The sequence below is a fragment of the Botryllus schlosseri genome, chromosome 6 (assembly GCF_051294905.1).
Source record: "Botryllus schlosseri isolate E-star chromosome 6, Bs_hap1, whole genome shotgun sequence".
In the NCBI taxonomy this organism is placed as follows: domain Eukaryota; kingdom Metazoa; phylum Chordata; class Ascidiacea; order Stolidobranchia; family Styelidae; genus Botryllus; species Botryllus schlosseri.
This window is the reverse complement of record NC_137241.1, coordinates 23,383,977-23,404,965: the sequence shown is the minus strand read 5'-3', so window position 1 is coordinate 23,404,965 and position 20,989 is coordinate 23,383,977. Positions and strand designations below refer to the sequence as shown.

General features: G+C 41.0%; 2 protein-coding genes across 2 annotated transcripts in view; one reads left to right on the top strand and one right to left on the bottom strand.

Moving 5' to 3' along the window:
• The window catches only part of LOC145440427 (dickkopf-related protein 3-like), an 83,826-nt gene extending 83,159 nt beyond the window's left edge, over nt 1–667 (bottom strand). The window contains exon 1 of the mRNA XM_080318035.1: nt 649–667. The gene's annotated coding sequence lies outside the window, so the exon portion shown is untranslated. The remainder of the gene's footprint in view (nt 1–648) is intronic.
• Nucleotides 1–20,989, top strand: part of LOC145440404 (rab proteins geranylgeranyltransferase component A 1-like) — a 266,120-nt gene that overhangs the window by 100,236 nt on the left and 144,895 nt on the right. The gene's annotated exons all lie outside the window — the stretch shown is intronic.

The following is a 20,989-nucleotide window of genomic DNA, read 5'->3' as shown; positions in this document are numbered from 1 at the left end:
AAGGCGATGTAATGGACAGATAGAAGGATGCCGAACAACCAGTTGCGTTGCAGTAGCGGAATCTTAAACTGGCATCTACCTCGGACTAGTGCCCGATTTCACAGCTCCTTTTTCGATGTTAAGCTCTATTCCGCGGCTCTTTCTTGCTCTTTCCATTTCTTGCGAGTGCGCTCTTTCATCGGAACTTTTTTTGCGGGGGAAGAGGAGCCCAGAATAACCTCCGACGCGGAATCGGACCCATGCCGCCGGGGTGGTAGGCGCTTTTTTTTAGGGGTGCAGAGGGGCCACAGCCAACCTCCCCCCGTGGGGATGTTGTGACTACAGCTGAGGTTTTGCACCCAGCTGCAGCCACTCCTCGATGGTAATAGGGTTACAGTGTGTCGTTGGATGAAGTGAATCCACAGTTACTCCAGGTTTCTTTTTTCCTTCTTAGTTTCGTCTCTGTTTGGAGTGACGCCAACAGGGGTTTTATGGGGAAAACCGGCCCTGTTGGTTCCAGAGAGTTGGCACAAGCAGGCTTCGGAGGGGGCGTCTGCGGCCGCTGGTCCCTTCGCCACCATTCTTGTACCTGGGATACTAGGCTCGGACACCTCGCTTAGATCCCGGTGATTGGAGCAATGGCGGTGCAATGTAAAAAGACAAGCGACTTAATACAACCAAATACTCCAATCGAGCCCGACGCGGAATCGAACATATTCTGACGGGGCGCTAGTCGCTATCGTCACCACTACGCTATCGCCCCATCAATTTTGATACGATTATATCTTCGATGTATAACCCGATGCCGTTACAGGTCGTTGGAATAATTTGGTCTAGGGGTCTGCACTGCGCAGTACATGGATTGGGGACTATCAGTTACAGGCCATTTCCGTGACAGGACATGTAAAGTTTCGGCCAACATGCGCACTTTGCGAAGTGCGATCCCATATATTGACGGCGATAAAACCGACGCAAGTTGGCCAAAGCATACGATATAGATGTCCAGATGCCTGAATGGCTGGCGCCGAATAGTCCTGCCCGTGCAATCAAACCCTCGCAATAATAATGCGGATCGCCCTGGAAAATATTGTCCCCGTTAAAAAGTGAGAATTTGAAATATCACGACGAGTCTAACCAACGGAGTTTTTCCTAGTTTGGTCTGGCACTTGTGAGCGATTCCAATATATTTAGATTAGCGACGATCTTTACCGGAGGTCGCGAAAGAAGAATTAACTTGCTACTACGAAGTAATTAATAACAATGGACCTGCGAGAACCTCATGAATAATCTTCTTATTTTTCATTTAATATTCATATTTCTCGAGTTTTATAATTACTTTCCCTAAATATTCGAAGACACCACTTGATCATATGTGTGCACTGTGCAGTGTGCACGTACCAATATTATTGATAAAATTCATTCAGGTAGTTAAAAAATTTGTTTAAATCACGATTATATTATTATATAACATTAAAATTATCGATTCATGCTTGTTCGAGAATCGGTCGCCTAATACCGGAATTAATTCGCTACGGACAGGATACATGCGTGCGTCTATGAATATATGTTAAGGACAGTGATGAAATTTCCCATTGAAGGATTGGCAGAACTGGGGAAGTTCCTTGGGGACAGGCTCCCTTCTGCTCAAATTTGCAACCCCGCCTACCGCCCCTCTTTTTTTTCGGCTACGCTTTTGGTATTTTGCAGGAGTCGGTTTTCCAAGGTCAACAACTATATTCCAGCTGACCTGAGCACAACATTCCCTTTACGGATCTGCGGCAGTTGAACAAAAATAGAGCAATGTGGGAGCACAATATATTTCGACAATATAAGACCGTGATTCAGCATTACATTACAGCGTCTAAGCATAAGGATAAGACGATGGGAGATATCGCAGCATAGTCGTCACTCGTATCGCGTCAGTCGGTATAGCGTCAAGGCCAGATAGTTCAGTTGCGTGGACTTGAGAAGTCGGACAAAGTAATCAAGCTATGATTGCTTGCGACAGTACTACATAGGAAGTAGGAACCGCTTTATGACCCCATATATGTGCTTTCCTCAGGTGAATATCCTATGGACCTATCCCGTGTTTCGTGTCATTTGATAATGCATATAGGCCCCATGCATGGTGCTATAACCAAGAAATTCGATCATGAACGGGTCTGTACGGAATAGCACTCAAAAATCACCCAGCTTCTTTTAGTTTCAAGTTTCATTTTTAATGATAATAATAATTCGTTGTCATTACGCATTAGACCGGTGTTTGTCAATTGTTTCCGATCGCGTACCGCTCATTTTTTGTTACTGCACTATGCGTACCATACCAGGCTCCTGAAGGACTTATTTCACTCAAATGTAGGATACCTGCATTGGTTCGATATTATTAGCGTTATTACTACCAGTGCTTTTCAACCTTTTTGAGTTCCATTCACACTTTTTGGGAAAGTAAATTTCATTCGCACAAACCAATCGAAAATTGTTTTACAAAAAGAATATTTTGTGCAGATGCGCAACAAATTGGCTACTATAGCTTAGGCCATCAAGTGTCTCATTAAAAAGGCAACTCTTTTTCCTCGTTTTGATTTTAACTAGGTCTATTTCAATAAAACCCTTCTCGGCCAAACAAGTTGTTGGGTTTTGTACAAGAACGCCTACTAGTGCTTGGATAGCTAGGTCTTGAGAGCTGTTCAGTGTTCAGCACTCCTATCCAAAATACAGCATACATAGGACATGTAGCCAGAGTTCAAAGAGCTTGTTAACTACTTTGATCGACCGTAGATGTCTGATTGACTTCAACAGCTATAATGAAGTACATTAGATTATTAAATGCTTTAAACTTAAAGTTTACATTAAATACAATTTATTACTTTTATATGTGGATAAATACGCGATTTGTGCATCGATTCTATAATCCGGCCCGTCAAGTACTTCATTTTCCCAAATCAGGCCCGCCGACCGTAGAAGTTGCCCACCCCGCCAGTATTAACAGATAGCTGTGGCACCGTGTCGACCCAGAATTTTACCCTTACCCGGCCCTTACATTTACCTTTACCCGGCCCGTACATTAATACCACTAGAAGGGGTAAAAATTTGCGTTACAGTAACTTGCAAATATGAGTGTGTGTGTGTAATGATGGTATTTACTACTATCCTCGTGCCTCGCGCTAATCGAACTGTTATTACGAGGGCGATTCTTTTTGACATGTCAATAAAAGCCAGAATTTTGTCAAAATTGTAGCGTTAGGTCAAAAAATGTCGAAATTGTTTACAAAGTCAAAAAAAATTTGCAACCTGCATTTCGTTTATATCGTAGATTTTGCACGGTCGGTGAACTTATAATTTGATATTTTACAGCTTGTAGCCTACTTTATATGTCTACCGTTGTAGACGGCTCATTGTCTGCGCATTGTGAATCATAAACATTCAAATGAAACAAATTGGTTGACTAGTTATGCTCAACGTACCGCAATATCCTAACCGAAGCAAGACTGCTTGGGCATTGCATGGTTCTTATCAGAGATGAGCGGATTTGAAATTTCTATGTGCTAATCCAATCCAAATCCAAATCCTAATCCATAACTTTTTCATATTCAAGTCCATGTCCAATCCTAATCCGATTCCAACTGGAAATTCTGAAAAAAATACTAATTTATGCAATGGAGGGATTCGAAAATTTTCTTTCACAACCAACGATTCACTTGATTCACGATAACTTAGTAACCATAATTTCATTAATACCTGATCTGAATAAAGTTTGTCGCCATTCGCCACACGACATTTCAATCTCCCAGAAAATAGGTAAATCCAATCCAAATCCTAATCCGTTCTGAAAAAAATGTCTAATCCAAATCCGACAAAATTTCACAAATCCTGCTTTTTCAAAACCTAATCCTAATCCATGCTCATCTCTGGTTCTTATATCAAGAAGCGCATGATGAAAAATTTTGATGTAGACAGTAGACATCATTGTCAGAATGAAGCAACACGGTGTGTCACTAGCAGTGTACGCACGACTTCAGTGTTGTCAGCCAAGAACTGCTGCTTTTGAACGTTCTTTCTCCATTCTTGGCACGCCATAGCCTGCTATTGGAGCAGTAAATTTACTGGTATTTTTTTAACAGTGTACTTACTTAGTAATGACGGACACTTTCCACCCGAGAATGTAGGAAAGTGTATTTCGTTGTTGTACTACAACAAATATTTATAATTTCTACCTTAATACATACGTGATGCAACTACTGGAATTCTTCATAGGGCCAGATTTCGTTGAAATAAAGTTCTTTTATGAAAAATTTGTCAGTTTTTGAGTCAAACAAGTTTTTTCTGGTCAAAATAATACTTCTTAAGGGCAGAGAATTCCAACCAGAAATGAAGAAGAAAAGTAGTACAATTCTAACATTATGTGGGAAACACCCAATTTGCATTTGTCAGGTCAAAATTTGGTCAAAATTCAGTTTTTTAGATCAAAATCTTCTGTTTTTTAGGTAAAAAAATCGCCCTAGTTATTACGGAAATATGACGATTGTTCAGCGAAAGAAATCAGAAAGTCTATTTAACGTCATTTTCCCATGCAGCCTGTCATTGGATCAAGGGCTGATAGACTGTATGTATGCCAATTTTGGCTATGTAATAATTATAGTGCGAAAATAATAATTCACTAGGACTTATGAGAGACAAAATTATGGTCAAAGCTACGATCAGTGGTGCGTAAGTCAAACAAGTTTTTACAATCGCGTCGCAACTACAAAAGTTAGGGAGACACTGCTCTTGAATTTCCAATTAGGTTTATTTGAATTATTCCACGTCAAAAAAATTAACAATTATTTACGATTTTCATCCGCACTCATCCGGATTTTCGTTCGCACCATTCGCACCATCTTCGTCATTCGCACTGCAAATGTTTTCATTCGCACAAGTGCGTACCATCACACAGGTTCAAAAGCACTGCTATATACAATAACACCGATGAATATAGCGAGAAAACACAATTTATTGCGATAGAGGCAAGGCAGGCAACTGTTTCTTCTCCATAAGTTTGTCCAAATCTTTTTCCGGGAAATAGCGTTACTCAAAGCACATAGGAGATCATGTCAGGTCAATTTATAGACGATTCCGGCCTCTGCCATCCTCCGCCATTGGCCATCAAGCCCGAGGACCCTTGCTGTCGAGGCAGGTATCTCGATACTTTTTTTGCATGGTTCAGATCAATATGCCGTTTTAACAAGCTGGGCTTCATGGCGACGTTAAAAAGGTTTTCGTGCACATTGCGAGAGGTGGCGATAGTAGCGGAGTATGTTTACTTTTCCGGAGACTATACTTCCACTTCTACCTGAACTGAATTATTACAATTTAGACTTTGAAATGTCGTTTTTATAATAAGTTTGCGTCACCTTTACGAATGAAGGTGTCATAAAACCTGCGCGAAATAGCCCTTGAAGATTATATCTATACTTCTAGCGTCATATAATCGTTTAGCTGCGAAGATATATATTGCAATTCCGGAAATCGACACTTTCTATCAACAGCAAAAAGCATGCGACCCCTCTACCTAATATACTTTTTGAAACTTCATACTTGTCCCGCCTTTTATTTTCTACTTCTATCTGAAGTAGATTTGCTATATTTCGGGGATCGCTACTTCTACTTATTTGAGTACACGCGCTGACTGCTTTGACCACTTCTGCCAATCCCACAAATGTGGCAATCAATATTCCGTATTCGATTGAGGTGAATTCACACTTTTATGTATTCTGGATTATAACTTCGTTTTGACACGGTTAAAATTCATCTTGCCTACCATACTGATGAATAGGGCGGTTTTTTTTTACCTAAAAAAAAAGAAAATTTTGACCTAAAAAATCAAAATTTTGACCAAATTTTGACCTAACGTATGCAAATTAGGTGTTTTCCCAAGTAATGTCAAAATTGTACCAGTTATCTACATTTCCGGTTGTAACTGGCTGTCCCAACGAAGTAGTTTGGCCTGAAAAAACGTTTTTGGCATAGAAACAGGCAACTTTGTACTGTACATATAAAAAAAAAACAATATTTTAGCGAAATCTGGCCCTATGAAGAATTCCAGTGGTTGGAATACGTATTATGGTGGAAATAATTTTAAAAAAATTGTAGTACAACGAGAGATACTTTCCTACATTCTTGGGTAAAAAGTGCATGTCCTTACTTGCCAAGGACGTTCAACAGCAGCAGTTGTTGGCTGACAACACTCAAGTTGTGCGTACACTACTGGTGAAACACCATGTTGCTTCATTCTGACAATATTGTCTATTACAATTTTTCATCATGCGCTTCTTAATATAAGAATGATGCCCCAGTTAGGATATTGCGGTACGTTGACCGTAAGACCATGTCCACCTATTTTTTTTATTTGACCGTTGATGATTCAGTATGAGCAGACAATTAGCTGTTTACAACAGTAGGCCTATAAAGTAGGCTACAAGCTGTAAAATATCAAATGATACGTTCACCGACAGTGCAAAATCTACGATACAAACGAAATAAAGACGTCAAACAAATTTTGACTTTATGAACAATTTTGACAAATTTTGACCTAACGCTACAGTTTTGACAAAATTTTGACAAATTTTGACATGTCAAAAAAAAAACGCCCTACTGATGAATAAGTCTGTTAGCCCAAGTAGCCTAGTTATCCAGTCTCTCAACTTGTTTGATTTTTCTCTGTTGTGAATCCGTTGCGATGAAATAATACCTAAGTGACATTGTTGCACAGCTAAGTAATTATTACATCGTGTGTTAATTGTGGTTTTAGCTAGAGAACAAGACATTAAATTATAGAGTAAACGCAATTAAGAACTGCCTAACTCTTCGCGTACCACTTCAAAAGCTTTCGCGTACCACTACTACAGTTTGACAACCACTGAGGTAGACGCATCGGAGCGACGGAAATTTTGTATTAGGTCGGAAGTCGACGATATCACAAATTCGTGAACCCTTCGAATACAAAGTGATAAATCCACGAATATGTAGTGCATAGTGTTCGGAGACGAAATGCTATCATATGACGTTATTTTCAAGAATCATATTATCCTTTAGCGCTAGGGTGCGGCGTTTTTCGAAATTGCCATTGACTCTCGTATTGTCTTCTTATTATAATTTTGTAAACTATGACACATCAAGAGTGGTGCCTATCGCCCTGGCGATTTCATAGCGATTTTCACCTCCACGTGTCCACTTAACCGGCGTAGGAGCTTGTGTAGGAGCCTGTGTTTTTACGTACAATTCCAGAGAAAGATCCGAAGGACACAGACAACTAACTAAAATGTGAAGCGTAAAAAAAGATCACGGGCTATATCAATGACGCTGTTATGTCGTGCATTAATACGCCATAGTACGCCAAGGAGGATGCGTTGGTCACACATGGTCGTTTCTTTACCTATCTGTTCATTACATCGCCTTGTGTACCGCAGTGCATTGAGCACCGTGAGCGTCCAGTACTGTACGCTCGACCCGATGAAAATAATAACCGCTGGTTGTTCTTCTGGACTTTTCGAGGGTCGTGCGTGTGTGATAGAGCCAACAATATAAATCTAGACATACCTCCGACAGAGAGAAGTTAGGTCGAGCTATGACTGATATTCTCTGAGGTTATAACCTGCGTGTGGGACGACGCTCTAGCTCAGTGGTTCCCAACCTTTTTCGACCCATCGCCCCCTTTTCAAGGTCAACACCGATCATCGCCCCCCAAATTTTTTGTTACGAAAATTGGGCATACAAATTGTAATCACCGGCGGGTTGACTAAAAAAAAAGGTCAAATTTTAGGCTCGATATCTAATTTGACACACTTTTGTAACTAAAGTTCCGTGGGTTGACTAAAAAAAAAAAAAGTCAGCCGTTTTGACGCGTCATCGCCCCCTTCACTATTTTCGCCCCCCGTCGCCCCCTTTGTCCATTTTCGCCCCCCTGTCGCCCCCTTCGTCATTTTCGCCCCCCTAGACCGCCAAATCGCCCCCTGTGGGTCGATATCGCCCACGTTGGGAACCACTGCTGTAGCTCATTCAAGTGCTAGAAATATCTGATCCTTTAATTTTCGGATTTTTCGAGCCGAGGCGGCTCTGATGATATTCAAAGCTATGATTGTACAAAGTTTATTTGAAAAAGTATGCAGGTTCGGATCCACTTACTAGTGAATTTTTATAACAACTTTGCCTCCGGCTATATGCCGATGTGAGACATATAAACATCGATCACGTGTGGCCTGAAAGACCTGCGAACCTCTCACTCGAATAACATGTGCCATTTAAGGGGATTCCAAAAAGCGAGCACTACCCCCCCCCCCCCAAAAAAAAGGGGGGAGTCGAAAATATTTTTAGGAGCGAAGATATTCTATGTTGAATTGATCTCGCGGACTGTCGACAATCGACATCTTAATGATGTCAAGTTGTTGAAAATCGTTATTCAGTTGGCATAATTAACCTTTACCCTACATAGAGACAGCGGCTATTTATCAATTATATAGATGCGGGACAAGAAAATATTATACCCGCGACATGTGAACATCACAGTCTGCACAAGTCGCCCCCAAATCGGGCGATTTCACCACTTGGTGAAGATATCATGGGACATGAGCGAAAAAATCGAAAGGGACGATTATTGGGACGAAACATCACACGGAGAGATATAGGGCCGAAAATTCTAAGGCTCGTTTTTTTCAGTTTGTTGCGAAGTTGAATTTTCGATCGTTGGACAATTCGACATTAATACTATAGAAAATACATTACATATTACATTCTATATTCTATTTACATTCTATATTAATGCTAAAACGATTCAATGATATCTTGTTGTACAATGATTAATGAACAATTTAACGCGGTCGATGGGGCCGAGCAACATTGTGTGCTATGTATTTTCAACCTTATATTAGCACTAACGTGGCTTTTGACAATTTGGTTAAAACGTTAACCAGCCTAATTTCTATGGCTATCACACGAATAATATTTACAGAATCATTCACACTGATAAAAACAGTATCAGTTCAGTATCATCGGTATCAGTTTATTAAGAATTGCATGATTTCAAAGCACCACAAACTGTGTTGCAATGAAAAGATAGAGACGTGTCGAAACAATTTGTAGTAGTCTTTGAAATCAGACACGCACGTGGGCCTAGATTTGTTTGTTTGTTTGTGGTATTCATGGTGTTTGTCGACAACTAAAGTCATTTACACCAGGCCAATTTCCTTCATTTTTTTTCAGTAGCTGTCGACTTTTAGCACGGCCCACTTCTGGTCTTAAGACACCGCTTATACGAGATGGCGAGGACTAGGCTAGATAAACCCCCAACACTTAGGTAGGAATTCTGGACTCGTCCGCGGTCGGGGTCGGACTACGTGGTCGGACTACGTTTGCAGTTAAATTTCTTGTATTCCTCATAATGCACACTGCAGAAAAAGTAAAAGAAGATAATGCAAAAAGACAAGCGACAAAATGAGGCGGCATGTGACGAAAGGCGAGATCGATATGTCAGGTCGGGCTTCAGTAAACATGAAGGCTTACAAGTAGGCATATTTATCTTTTCGATTGATAGAACGAGGTCCGAACACAAAACCAATGCATGAATATAGGGATGTGACGAGGGAACGTGTGAACCTCTTAAATGTTCAGGTTCGTGTGAACCTTTTTGAAATTCCAAAATGTTACCTCCAAATCCATGCCCTTGTTTTTCACTTGAGTACGTTATTATGTGTTGTTTTGTGTTATTATGTTATCATGTCCTTTTTATAATAAGTTCTTCTACTTTTGATTTCTCTACTTTTCTTCTACTTTACATCGCCTAGCCCCAGGGGGGTGTCTGATCTTAAAGACGACACCTTACTATATTTTCATTGTATCGCAGTCTTGTGGCGTTTTGAAATTATGAAATTTTAATAATAAACTGATCTGAACTAATAGTATAGCATCATATGTCGGATCATGGGGATTTTAATCTATAGCCACACCGTTATTCGTAAATAGCGCAATTGGCTAACCGTTAATTGGCTGGTTAAATACAGTGGCTCTGACGACGATATGAGTTGGCATATTTCAATGCTCCCTTTGTTCTCGCGTTAGTCCTGCGTATGCATTTTGAGGAATACAAGAAATTTAACTGCAAACGTAGTCCGACCACAGATATTTTATTTATATTTTTGTGTTACTATTTTAGTCTCCATCTCAGAATTGCTTGGCGGGTGGGAGGAAATCGCCTGGCGGGCGGATGGGGCCCGCGGGCCTTATGTTTGACACCCCTGATATCAATCAATGGTTCAAAAAGTGGGCGATATCGCCACCCAGTGGGCGATTTGTGTACGAAGGGGGCGAAAATGTTAGAACGGCTATATTCAACTAATCGGCACGAAATGCACGCGAAAAGCGTGTTGTTCTGAATATGCCTCAAAAGTTGACTAAAAAAAGGGTAACTCTCACCGATTTTTCCGTGGAGACGGGTCTTTCGGGAGTCATGTCGAATAAATGACCTTTTTTAGTCTTTTCACCACCGATCAGAGTATGTTTGTGTAAGGTTTCTCGTTTTTATGTTTTTCTCGATTGCGAAAATTTGTGTCGAGCTTTATAAGGGGGCGATGAGTCGAAAACGGTTGGGAACCACTGGTATACATTGGCTTAAAATTTAAGTGATCTATAAGTGTATTCTGACCAATGATCTGTGAATGAAGTTGTTGCTATTGAAAGATGACTCTTGTGATTCGTCCACGATTTTACTTTTGAAAATGTAGTCTTGGTGCTAAAAGCATAGCACTGGGAATCAAAGCTAAACACTCGAGTTGACGCTTTGCTATCATTTTTCGATTAGATGGCCTGCATACGACCCGTCGCCCAAACGTAGTCTGACGGACCTGGACAGAGTGTCGGGGCCAGGATGTCGTAGAGCTTGGTCAGGGTGTCGGTGATACGACCGGGGTATATACGAAGCGGTTCAGAAGGCGCAACATTTTTGTGCTATATACATCGGGAAGCTATATTCATTTTCACGTCACGGGACGCCGTTTCATGTTGGTATTTTCATTATGACGATTTTGCGATGCCGCGTATTCTCTCAGCTGAAATAGAATTGTTCATCGTTAGCTACATGAAATATACCGATTGCGATCGCGGAAACATCATAACATGCGCTACAGCTCCCTTGCTGTTCTACCAAGAACTATAAATGGAAAATGATCCACGCACATTTGCGTTATGCCTGCGTTCGTTGGTATGCGTAATCCGACGTATCTCGATTGATAACGATCTCGCTCTCGTCACCGTTAAGTCCGATGAGAACGCTATAATTTGGTGAAAATATCGTCAAGCATGCATTCGCGCAAGTAATACAAACCGCTAATGATATTGTTAGCCTATAATATCTGGTCGTGATCGAAATCGCCTTACAAAAATAATCATGGATACACACTCCGGGATTTACAAACGACAGACTCGTCGCTGCGTGTTGTCTGCGACTTGCACTCCACGGTTACATGGCCGAGTGACAGAGCTCGGGGTACGAGCTTGGTTTCCATTCGGCGTTTGAATAATTGATGTCTTCTCAAAGCAAGCGAATCGTTTGCTGTAGCAGAAAATTGCATGAAGCGTTTTGTGCCGCGAAAACCGTGCATGCAGTCAAGAGTGTCTTGTCACGAACAATGTAGAGCACGCAATGTTTCCTATCAAATGGCCGCAATCAATTTTTCATACTGCGCCGAGCGACGGGAAACGACAGGAATTGATCTGTGCGCTTCCTCTGCTATGTCGTGCAGAATGAATCCTGCCAGCGCGCGATATTTGGTTATCCATCGGTATTCAACGCGAGAAAATAATGACTTTGCAGATTCTGTATTAAGAATTTACACATAACACCCGTGCACAAAACTCGCGAACGCAAATGTCTAGTGGAAACAAACTGCTTAAATATACTTTGCCGAACAGTGCAATCATGTACTATACAGTGAAAAGATAAAAACCGTGTTTCCCGACACACACAATCTTTACCTCCACTGTGCAGAACAAGTCGCCAGATTATTCAATGACGCAATCGCTAGAAATCCACAATGCCGAACGCAACACCCGGTGGAAAACCCAAACTGCAGAATAAAGCACGGCAGTGCTCAGAAATCGAGTCGATATGATTTATTCATGCTTTCAATAAGGTGACCAGCACTCAAAGCCACACCCGTCTGCAATGCGTGCACTGAGTGTCGTCGATAAAATATAACTTACAGCAGGCGAGCACGTAAATAAATGGTATCAAGATTCCTTACCAACACACGATAAATCGTCCGTCTCTACATGCCGCAGAATCTTGCGCGGAATGGATCATTCCTCTTTATCGCCGGCTTGAAATACTCTGCTGATCACGGCTGTAATCGATCATGTAAAATGCGCGGAAACGAGTCTTATCGAAGTCGTGGCGGTATCAGCGTCTCTCTGTATATATTCCGAGGCGCTGTCGTGATCGAGTTTGTCTACAGAAAAATTCTTATATCATAATACATTAACCCGTAATACTCAGAATCCACCTGCTGAATGAAATTGCACATTTTCGCTGCGATATGTAGCAATTGTAAAAGGTCGAAGAAGTATACGGGAAAATTTGTGGCAAGATCGTGAAGCTGACTCGTGTCTATCTAGCATTACCGGGAAGCCTGAGCGCCTGTAATCAATACGACTTTCGACAAAGATTTGGCAAAGCCAACTGATCATTCTGTGTAAATCGACGCGCAATGGCGCATATCAACAAAATACTAGAGCCTAAACAGAAGGCAACATAGCCGAAGCACGTCACGGTCAATAGGAACGCATAAATAAATACTGTATAAATTAGCACGTCGAATATTTCACATATTGCCCAACGAAATAGGCGTCAACTCGTGATATGTCCCGTCACATTTACAATATTTTCAAATTTCCACAAATTAGACTCGTAAGATTTTTGTGCATTCTCATAACCACAGCGCAGATGCATAATCGCACAGCGAAGCGAATCTACTACGTTCTACAACGACACGGTAAATCCCTAGAGGAAATACCACTGGCATCTGTAAAATAAAATCTTCACGGCGTTAGACGAAGATAACCTGTGTACGTCCCTGTGGATGCGGATACGTGAACGAACGTTTGCCAGACCCGTTTAAGATTCTCTAATGCCTTTCTGGCGTATGCTAAATGCAGAGCCTGCAAACGGCAGTAGGCGTTTTGAGTCAGTCAACCGTAGCTTGGAGATAGCGGCTGATGCTGAACGCAGGCTTATATCGCGAGGCTCCCTTCGCGTTATGTAACCTGCATGAGTGCAGAAACCGAGTCCAGAAACAATTTCAGCGACGAGATGTATCTTTCTAAACATCATACTAATGATTAAGAGCACGACGCGATTTACCATGATAATACATCAACAGCTCATGTTGACGGTGGTAGGCATATCATAAGTCATGTAACACAGCTTCCCATCGATAGAGTGAAATCACGTGCTGTTGAAATTCCTCCAATTCAGTCATAAGATTGTATCGCAATTACTAACGGCCGCGGGGCATGAAAAGTATGAACCCTGTGGATGGGGTTCTAATTTCCATGGAATCGACACTACTTCGCAATCATTCATCACATTTATGCTCGCAATTTTTCAACCAACATTGGCGATTGGGTACGTGTATTGGCGCAACCGTTTGAGCTGACAACTGCATAGTATTCAATATAATAACATACTCGGCTTGGTTCGTGACGATGCTCTTACAGGATTTCCGAATCCGAATTGTTCCACTATAGCTTTTTATCTTGTGACTATTTACAAGGATTTACAGCCTAAAAGCAAATACTGAACTCCATAACATCACAACGAAGCTGCGTGCACCAACTGTATAGAGTACCCTATGATCGGATTCGGTGGTAAATCATTGACACATGTTCTAAATAAATACACAGGTCAACAGAATAGAGCGCATCCTCATTCACTAACAATTAAAATCTGCTCATATCGCACCATGAAAATCTCGATATCAAACTGCCTTAAAAACAACATCTTACGGCAATCATAAGTAAAATAGTATAACAATATTCTATGCGGAGTTTCCAGGGGTGCCCTTCTAAGAACCTACCGTCATCAAACCTCGTGAAAAATTTACCACCTACAACACGGGATGATCTTGAACGTCCATCGCGCCAGGGAAAACGCGGGAAAGTAATTCGAAGCGAATAGTCGTGGCGCGTATGTACTGCATGCTACAAAGAGCCGAGAAGCAGCAAGTAAAAAGTGTTCAGATGCCCTGAGGCAACCAGAAAAATGACGTGGAAAATTACAATCCCGCTGAGAACTACGCGTAAAATTAACAACGCAAAGATCAAGGTATATCATATATTTCGACGTATTTATCTTTTGGTTGGGAAATAGCCTGCGACAAGGAGTGAGTATATCGATTTCGCCCATTGAAACGGTCCGTCAGGGTGGATTCACTTTCAGTGTATGAGTGAGGGATTTTCGGTTGTGTTTACCAAACACACTTGGAAGTGACGAGTTCCGGTTAACCAAAAGATTCGTGAGAGGAATTCGATTGCCTCATTGTCCGTGAGGGAACATTCATTGCACGAAGACGGGACGTCCGTCATGAAAGAAATATGCAAACCAAAGCTAACACCTTATGTCTCAGTATTATCAGCGAAAACGCCACTCAAGCTGTGTAAAATAGATGCTAAATGCTGCACGCCTCGGTCAGTTATTAAGAATTTTCTGCTGTTCAATTGTCCCCTCGGGCCATTGACTCAGGAACAAAACAAGAATGATATGGGTGTGGTCTACCGGCACGCAGTTGCATAAGTACGCATTCGGTTTATATTTCGAAGTGACGAGAATTATTCAAATCATCACTGATGGCTATGCTGGTGATAGACCGACATTATCGGTTTTTCGAAATCGGTTTCGTCGTACTCTAAAAATAGACGTTGAATCGATGTTGCCAATAATAATTCAACATCAGTTTCTTTCGACAATAACTACGGTATATGTCTGCATGCGCGTTCTTAATGAGTTGACCAAGTCGAACTTTACTGACTCATGACAGTGATGTGCCATTGCCGAATTTTGTGGGTGATATTATTCGTAATAGATTGTCATCGTTTAGAAATACAGATTTGTTTACCATGATCACCTCTCGACCTAAAATATGGACAATATCTGACCCGAGATATCGTCATGATCAGTGATTCCCAACCGCGGCCCTGAGGGCCACATTCGGCCCCCAGCTAGCCTTCTTGCGGCCCCAAAAAATATTATGAAATTGATTTATGACAAAAATAAAATTTATATTCATAAAATACACTTGCTTGGCTTGGAGTCTGTGGAGTTTTTAATTAGGATTGCAGGAAATTCGCGAGTAGACTGCTATCGTTACGTCACTGTTGTTTCAATGCAGTGTGCCATAACTTTTCAGTTGAACGAGCATGAACTATAGATATAGGTAAAGACAGGACCATAACTGCCGCACGCCAAACCCCCAATGAGGGACGGGGGAGGGTGAACTCGAACGGGGTCCAAAATTATTTCGTGAATTAGCATAAATTATAAAGTATTTTTGAAAACTTATGCATCTTTTTCATTTTTTTGCTCTAGGCGAGATTTGATGCTGCCAAATATCTTGATTTTTGGGTACTCATCCCCAAGAAAAAATGCGCAAGATTTATAGAAATGGGCATTGGGCATATCGGCGTTAGCCATTGCCGCGCCACAACGCACCAAGACATATCAAGTTTTCGGCCATGTATGCGTCTCCAAGAAGTGTGTCATAACGATCGGCAGCGAGAAAACCTTGACCGAACAGGGCTTACCTTGTGCTGACTGAAAACTTCGTTATGTATACAAAATACTGTCTTGGCAATCGGAACCTCACGAGACAAATACCATTCCGCAGGGAAAAATTATATTCCAGTGAAGAAATACCAATTTCAAATCGTGTCCGTCTTATAGTTTAGAAGCCTACGTTTGGGCGATTCTATATTTTTTTTTGATATAGCAGACAGGAGGTCACGAAATAACATGTTACGGAATCATACTAACGCCCTCTACAGTTTCCAAGACTCCTCACTCAGCTCTACCGGTAAATCTGATTACGGGAGCAGCCAGAAAAAGAAATTGAAAGCAATATATATGCAATTCCCGATCATCTTGACCGATTTTATCATGAATTATCGAAAATTTTCGACGCTTCGCGCTGACTCACTAAACAGTACAATTAGTTTCGTGGCAAAAGCGAACAAGGTGATAGGGGTAGGTTTATCACCCTATGGGAGCCCAAGACAAGTTTATTTTTATTTTTATTTTAGGGGGAGGGTGGCTGCCGAGGTGCTGTTTCGTTCCTGCCAAAGGGTATACGCCCGAAGATGTTTAATTGTTATTGAGGGGCCTACCTATTCAAACGCACCTCCCTCGGCTCTACCAGTAAAACTGATTACGTGAGCCGAGAGAGGATAAAAATTGATGGCAATATATATGAAATTCCCGATCATATTGACCGATTCAATCATGAATTACAGTTTTCGCGCTTCGCGTGTCTATAGGCAATAGAAGCTGACTTACCAAGCCGCTCCGAAAGCAGTATAATTGGTAGTCTTATAGCTCACGACCGAAGCGTCCGAATAATTTGATAGGTCCGGTCTTTATTGAAAGCTAGTGTCGCACTGATTCCAAAAACTAATTGAGATCTCGCCAGGGCAATAAAACTACCCCGAAGTAGCCACCAAATGTCGATTGTTGTGAACAATTGGAGCGCAGCAACACAATGACCATGACAAAGGCCAATGGCGTCGAGCGATTGATCGGAACAATGCAAATTTTCATATTTTAATGACTATTTAGGGTCCGTTTCATTGCCCTGGTATTCGTGCGGCCCCGACCATACTCTGAAATTCTAAATTTGGCCCTGACACCGAAAAAGGTTGGGAATCACTGGTCATGGTCATGACCATTGGACATAATATATGTCATTAAAAAGCGTCCGGCCTCCATGTCGGTATACATTCAAATATTGATCGATTACTTGTTAGCAAACAAATTTTGTATTCATACATCATCATTGGTTTACAATAAGAAAAATGATGAAACTGATTGGTAGTTAAAAATGTCTATACGCGGGATATAATGTTCCGTTGGCGGCAGCGATACTTATGTTATTTGTTTGTTTCATCATATCAAAACAATGACAATGAAACTACAAAGGATGATTAGGCTGTGCACTGAAAATATAGCTTAATTTCATGTATGAGACGAAAGATTACTCTGGAATTGTTATATCTGGCCTCATCACATTTTTATGCAGCAGAACGATGGAATCGTGTCTATCGCCACCTATAATGTAAATGTACAATACATGTGTCTTCACGTCGCAAAGAATGTCTATAACGAACCAGAAAACAGTATTTGAAGAGCTTCTTGGAGGTACAGAACTTCAATATACAGTTGAATATTCATATTGAATTAAACCCAAATGTTTTCGGCTGACGCTCAACAAAGTAATGTAGTCTATGAATATATGTGTCACTCTGATTGTGGCTAAGTGGACAGAACGACACAGCGTTTGCAGGACCGCGTAAAACAGCACGTCCCCATATTGATTAGAAGACGTGCATCACGCTTGGGGATACGGTCGAACTTGACTCATACGATGCCCCAAAGTTTAAATCTGAACAAACAAAGGCCATGAATTCTGTCATTGGCAAACATTTGTTCGATAATGCTGTTCGCGCGAAAAATTATGGAGTCGACAGATTTCGCGTCGTCATGAGGAGAAGCCGTTCACACTTTCATTTATGTGCCTTGGAGTCTACTTTTATCAAAATACGCCAACTTAGTTTTTGCCAACAGAAGGAGTTTGTGTATCATCCAAAATTAGTGCATTGAGCTTAAGCGATCTGTTTCCGTCAATTATTCGAAACTCCATGGCGGTGACGTCATATTTGATGATGCAATTATTGATATACAATGTTCCAACCAATTCTCTACTAGTTAATGACGATTAGCCCTGACGAGTGTCAGCCGAAAATATTCGGGTTTATTTCAATGTGAATATATTATATATTCAGCACGGTATTTCTCATTCGACTGGTCATCATCGCGTCGCCTTTTCAATCGTCATTTTATTGATTGAAGGTGCTACAAGAATTGAGATACAATGAAAAGATAGGCCGGACTCAAAATTACAGGGAAATAGTCTTTCAATCAAACACCCAACGGACAATTCTAAAGAACACGTAAGACGTAAGTAATAGTAATACACAGTGTATACACACTGCATTGCATATAATAGTGATAGAAGATTACATAAAATGGATTAACACTAAATCGGACGGAAGTGAATTCAGACAGAACAGGTGGATTATTATGACGTTTGGGTATGGATAGAGTCCAATAACATGCGCAGTGCGCAATGTTACTGAAATGCCGATCAAGGTTTAGGCTTAGGAGAAGTTACGGTTAGGACAGCGGTTCTGGTCTGGAACTGAAGTTCACGAACCCCTATCCGTACGAAAATTCCTTTTAGGGGGTGAGAGACGGCTACAGGAAAGGCTACGAAATGCAGTAAAGAGCTCTGACGACATGATTACCGGGTATTTCTAATCATGAACCAGACATGGGGTAATCGTGATTAGTAATTGAAATCGATTACGACGATGGCAGCATTTCAAAGTAATCGTAATCGTAATCGATTATTTCACATATATACTCGATTTCTTTGTAAAAGAACGAATGCTTTTTATTCGTACAAGAACTATGAGATGAACTGAACAGTGAACATTCGTGAACAAAGATGAGCGTGATATTATACGAGGTTATTGATAGCGGAAATGCGGATTTTCAAATGGCACCAATCATTATTACGTCACAAGTATTTGATTTGCTTATCATCGTTAATTGAATCCACACGTAGTAAATAGATATTCAATGTAAATGTAGAATAGGGTGGAGTGAAAAAAAGAAAAATTTGAATTTCAAAAAGTCCCTTTGATATTTGGTCCCCAATCTCAAATGAATTACTTCTATCATGATTTCAGGTTTGGGCACCCTCTAGTGGCCGTGCAATTTCACCGAACGAGCCGAAAATAGCTAATTTTGCCATATCTGGATAACCGCTTATGCTAGAAGGCTAGTTTTTGGCTTAAAATCTGCGGAAGCAGCATGTTTCTATCTCCTTTCCATAGAACTTTGTCTTGAAAATGAACAGAAAAAAAGTTACAAGCAAATTATTGATTTTTAGACCACCATTCAAAATGTCGGTTGGTTTTACCAAGTTTGCAATGATAATTTGCATGTTACAATTTGTTACATTAGAGCTTTAATAACAAAATCTAGTTTGGCAGGACCTATCAATTTATTTTTATATCAGCCTAGCATAATTTGGATGAAGAAGAGAGAATGATTGAACTTTTATCATATTACATCATCACAAGCCTTTATGTCATGAACTTGGTGGAACGGGTATCTTCCGTTCAACTCTACAACAAACGATAGGCCTAGATTGTTAAAACTGTGAATCAGTTACAGTAAATCAGCTATATAATTTATATATACCTCATACCTGTATGTTTTGTTGAAAATGATGATTTTCCATAACACTTGAGACATTGTAAGCTGTTTTATATATTATACATATTGTGCAAGCTTCTGTACTCTTCTTTGGAATATTGTGGAACTTTGATAGTCAACCTCAAGTCTGACAGTAGGAGTGATGATAACTCATTTTAAAAGCGTTCTGGTGTATCTTGGAGTTGATCATATAATTATCTGGTATATCTGCGTTAAAACTGACTCCTCCTTGAGCACTGTGCAAAGTGTGCAGTGTCATAGGCCGCTGGCTGAATTAGCAGAACAGGTTGCTGTAATATACTTTGCTATGTGTGTGAATTGAACTGACATTGTCTAGTATTAGTACAGATTCAGAATTTCATCATGTTCTACTTATAGCAGATTGTGGATTATCATGTGTACAAGTACTACAAGTAATTGACAAAATGTTAACAAGAAAAACATCCAAATCTGCTGTTGCTTGCAAGAAGTTGCACTGTGGAGAAACTTTTCAAAGTGTTGATGGGTTTTCCTTCTGGAATACTCCCATTTTCAAACGGAGATTTGACTTTCCTCGTCGCAGTCCTATATCTCTTAGAGTCTTAGTGCGGAGCGGATCGTCAAATTCTCTGGTCCGGCTCCGATCCGGTTTGCCAATTCTCTGGTCCGGCTCCGGCTGTATCGGGAAAAAGCACTGATCCGGCTCCGATCTGGCTCCGGTCAAAAATGAAAAAGTCCTGCCGGAAATCCGGCCCAACAGGGTGCGGTGGTTCCGTGAATTTAAAAATATGGCTCGTTTGTCTTCGCACTGGCTTGGTGGCACTGAGCGGCTTGGCGGCTACTTGCGTATTGTTGGTTGGTAGTTACAAACGCCATGCTTATCGATAAAGATTCTGGCCCTATCAAAAAAGTACTGAACCGGCTCCGATCCGACTCCGGCCGTATCAGAAAAAGTACTGATCCGGCTCCGATCCGGTCCGGCCAAAATTGGAAAAATCCGGCCGGATATCCAATCCGGCTCCGGGCCATGCTCCGCACTAATATCTCTATCCAGTGGTCATATAATAAATTATTCCACTAGATGTCGGAAACTCTGGTAACGTATAAACAAACAAACGTGACATCTGGGCTTATGCTATTGCGCGCAGTGGTCTGCCGTCTGTCGTTGCGGATGGGTCCCAACTATTTTTTCTAACGATCATGGATAACTCCAAGAAATCTAGTTCCATAAGACGCTTTCAGTATGCACCAGTTTCAAAACGCCAGGAAACGCTCCCAGCGCAGTGGTCCAACGATCTCAAGTTCAACTCCTCTCAGAATGCTCAAACGGGAAATTTTGGAGTAGAAAATGTATGGAGCGTGCGTAAGAACGTCGACGTAGGACCGCGAAAGCAATCGAATTCACAGAATACTACTTATCAGAACCGAAAAGGCTATTCCAGGCACGAGACAAACAAT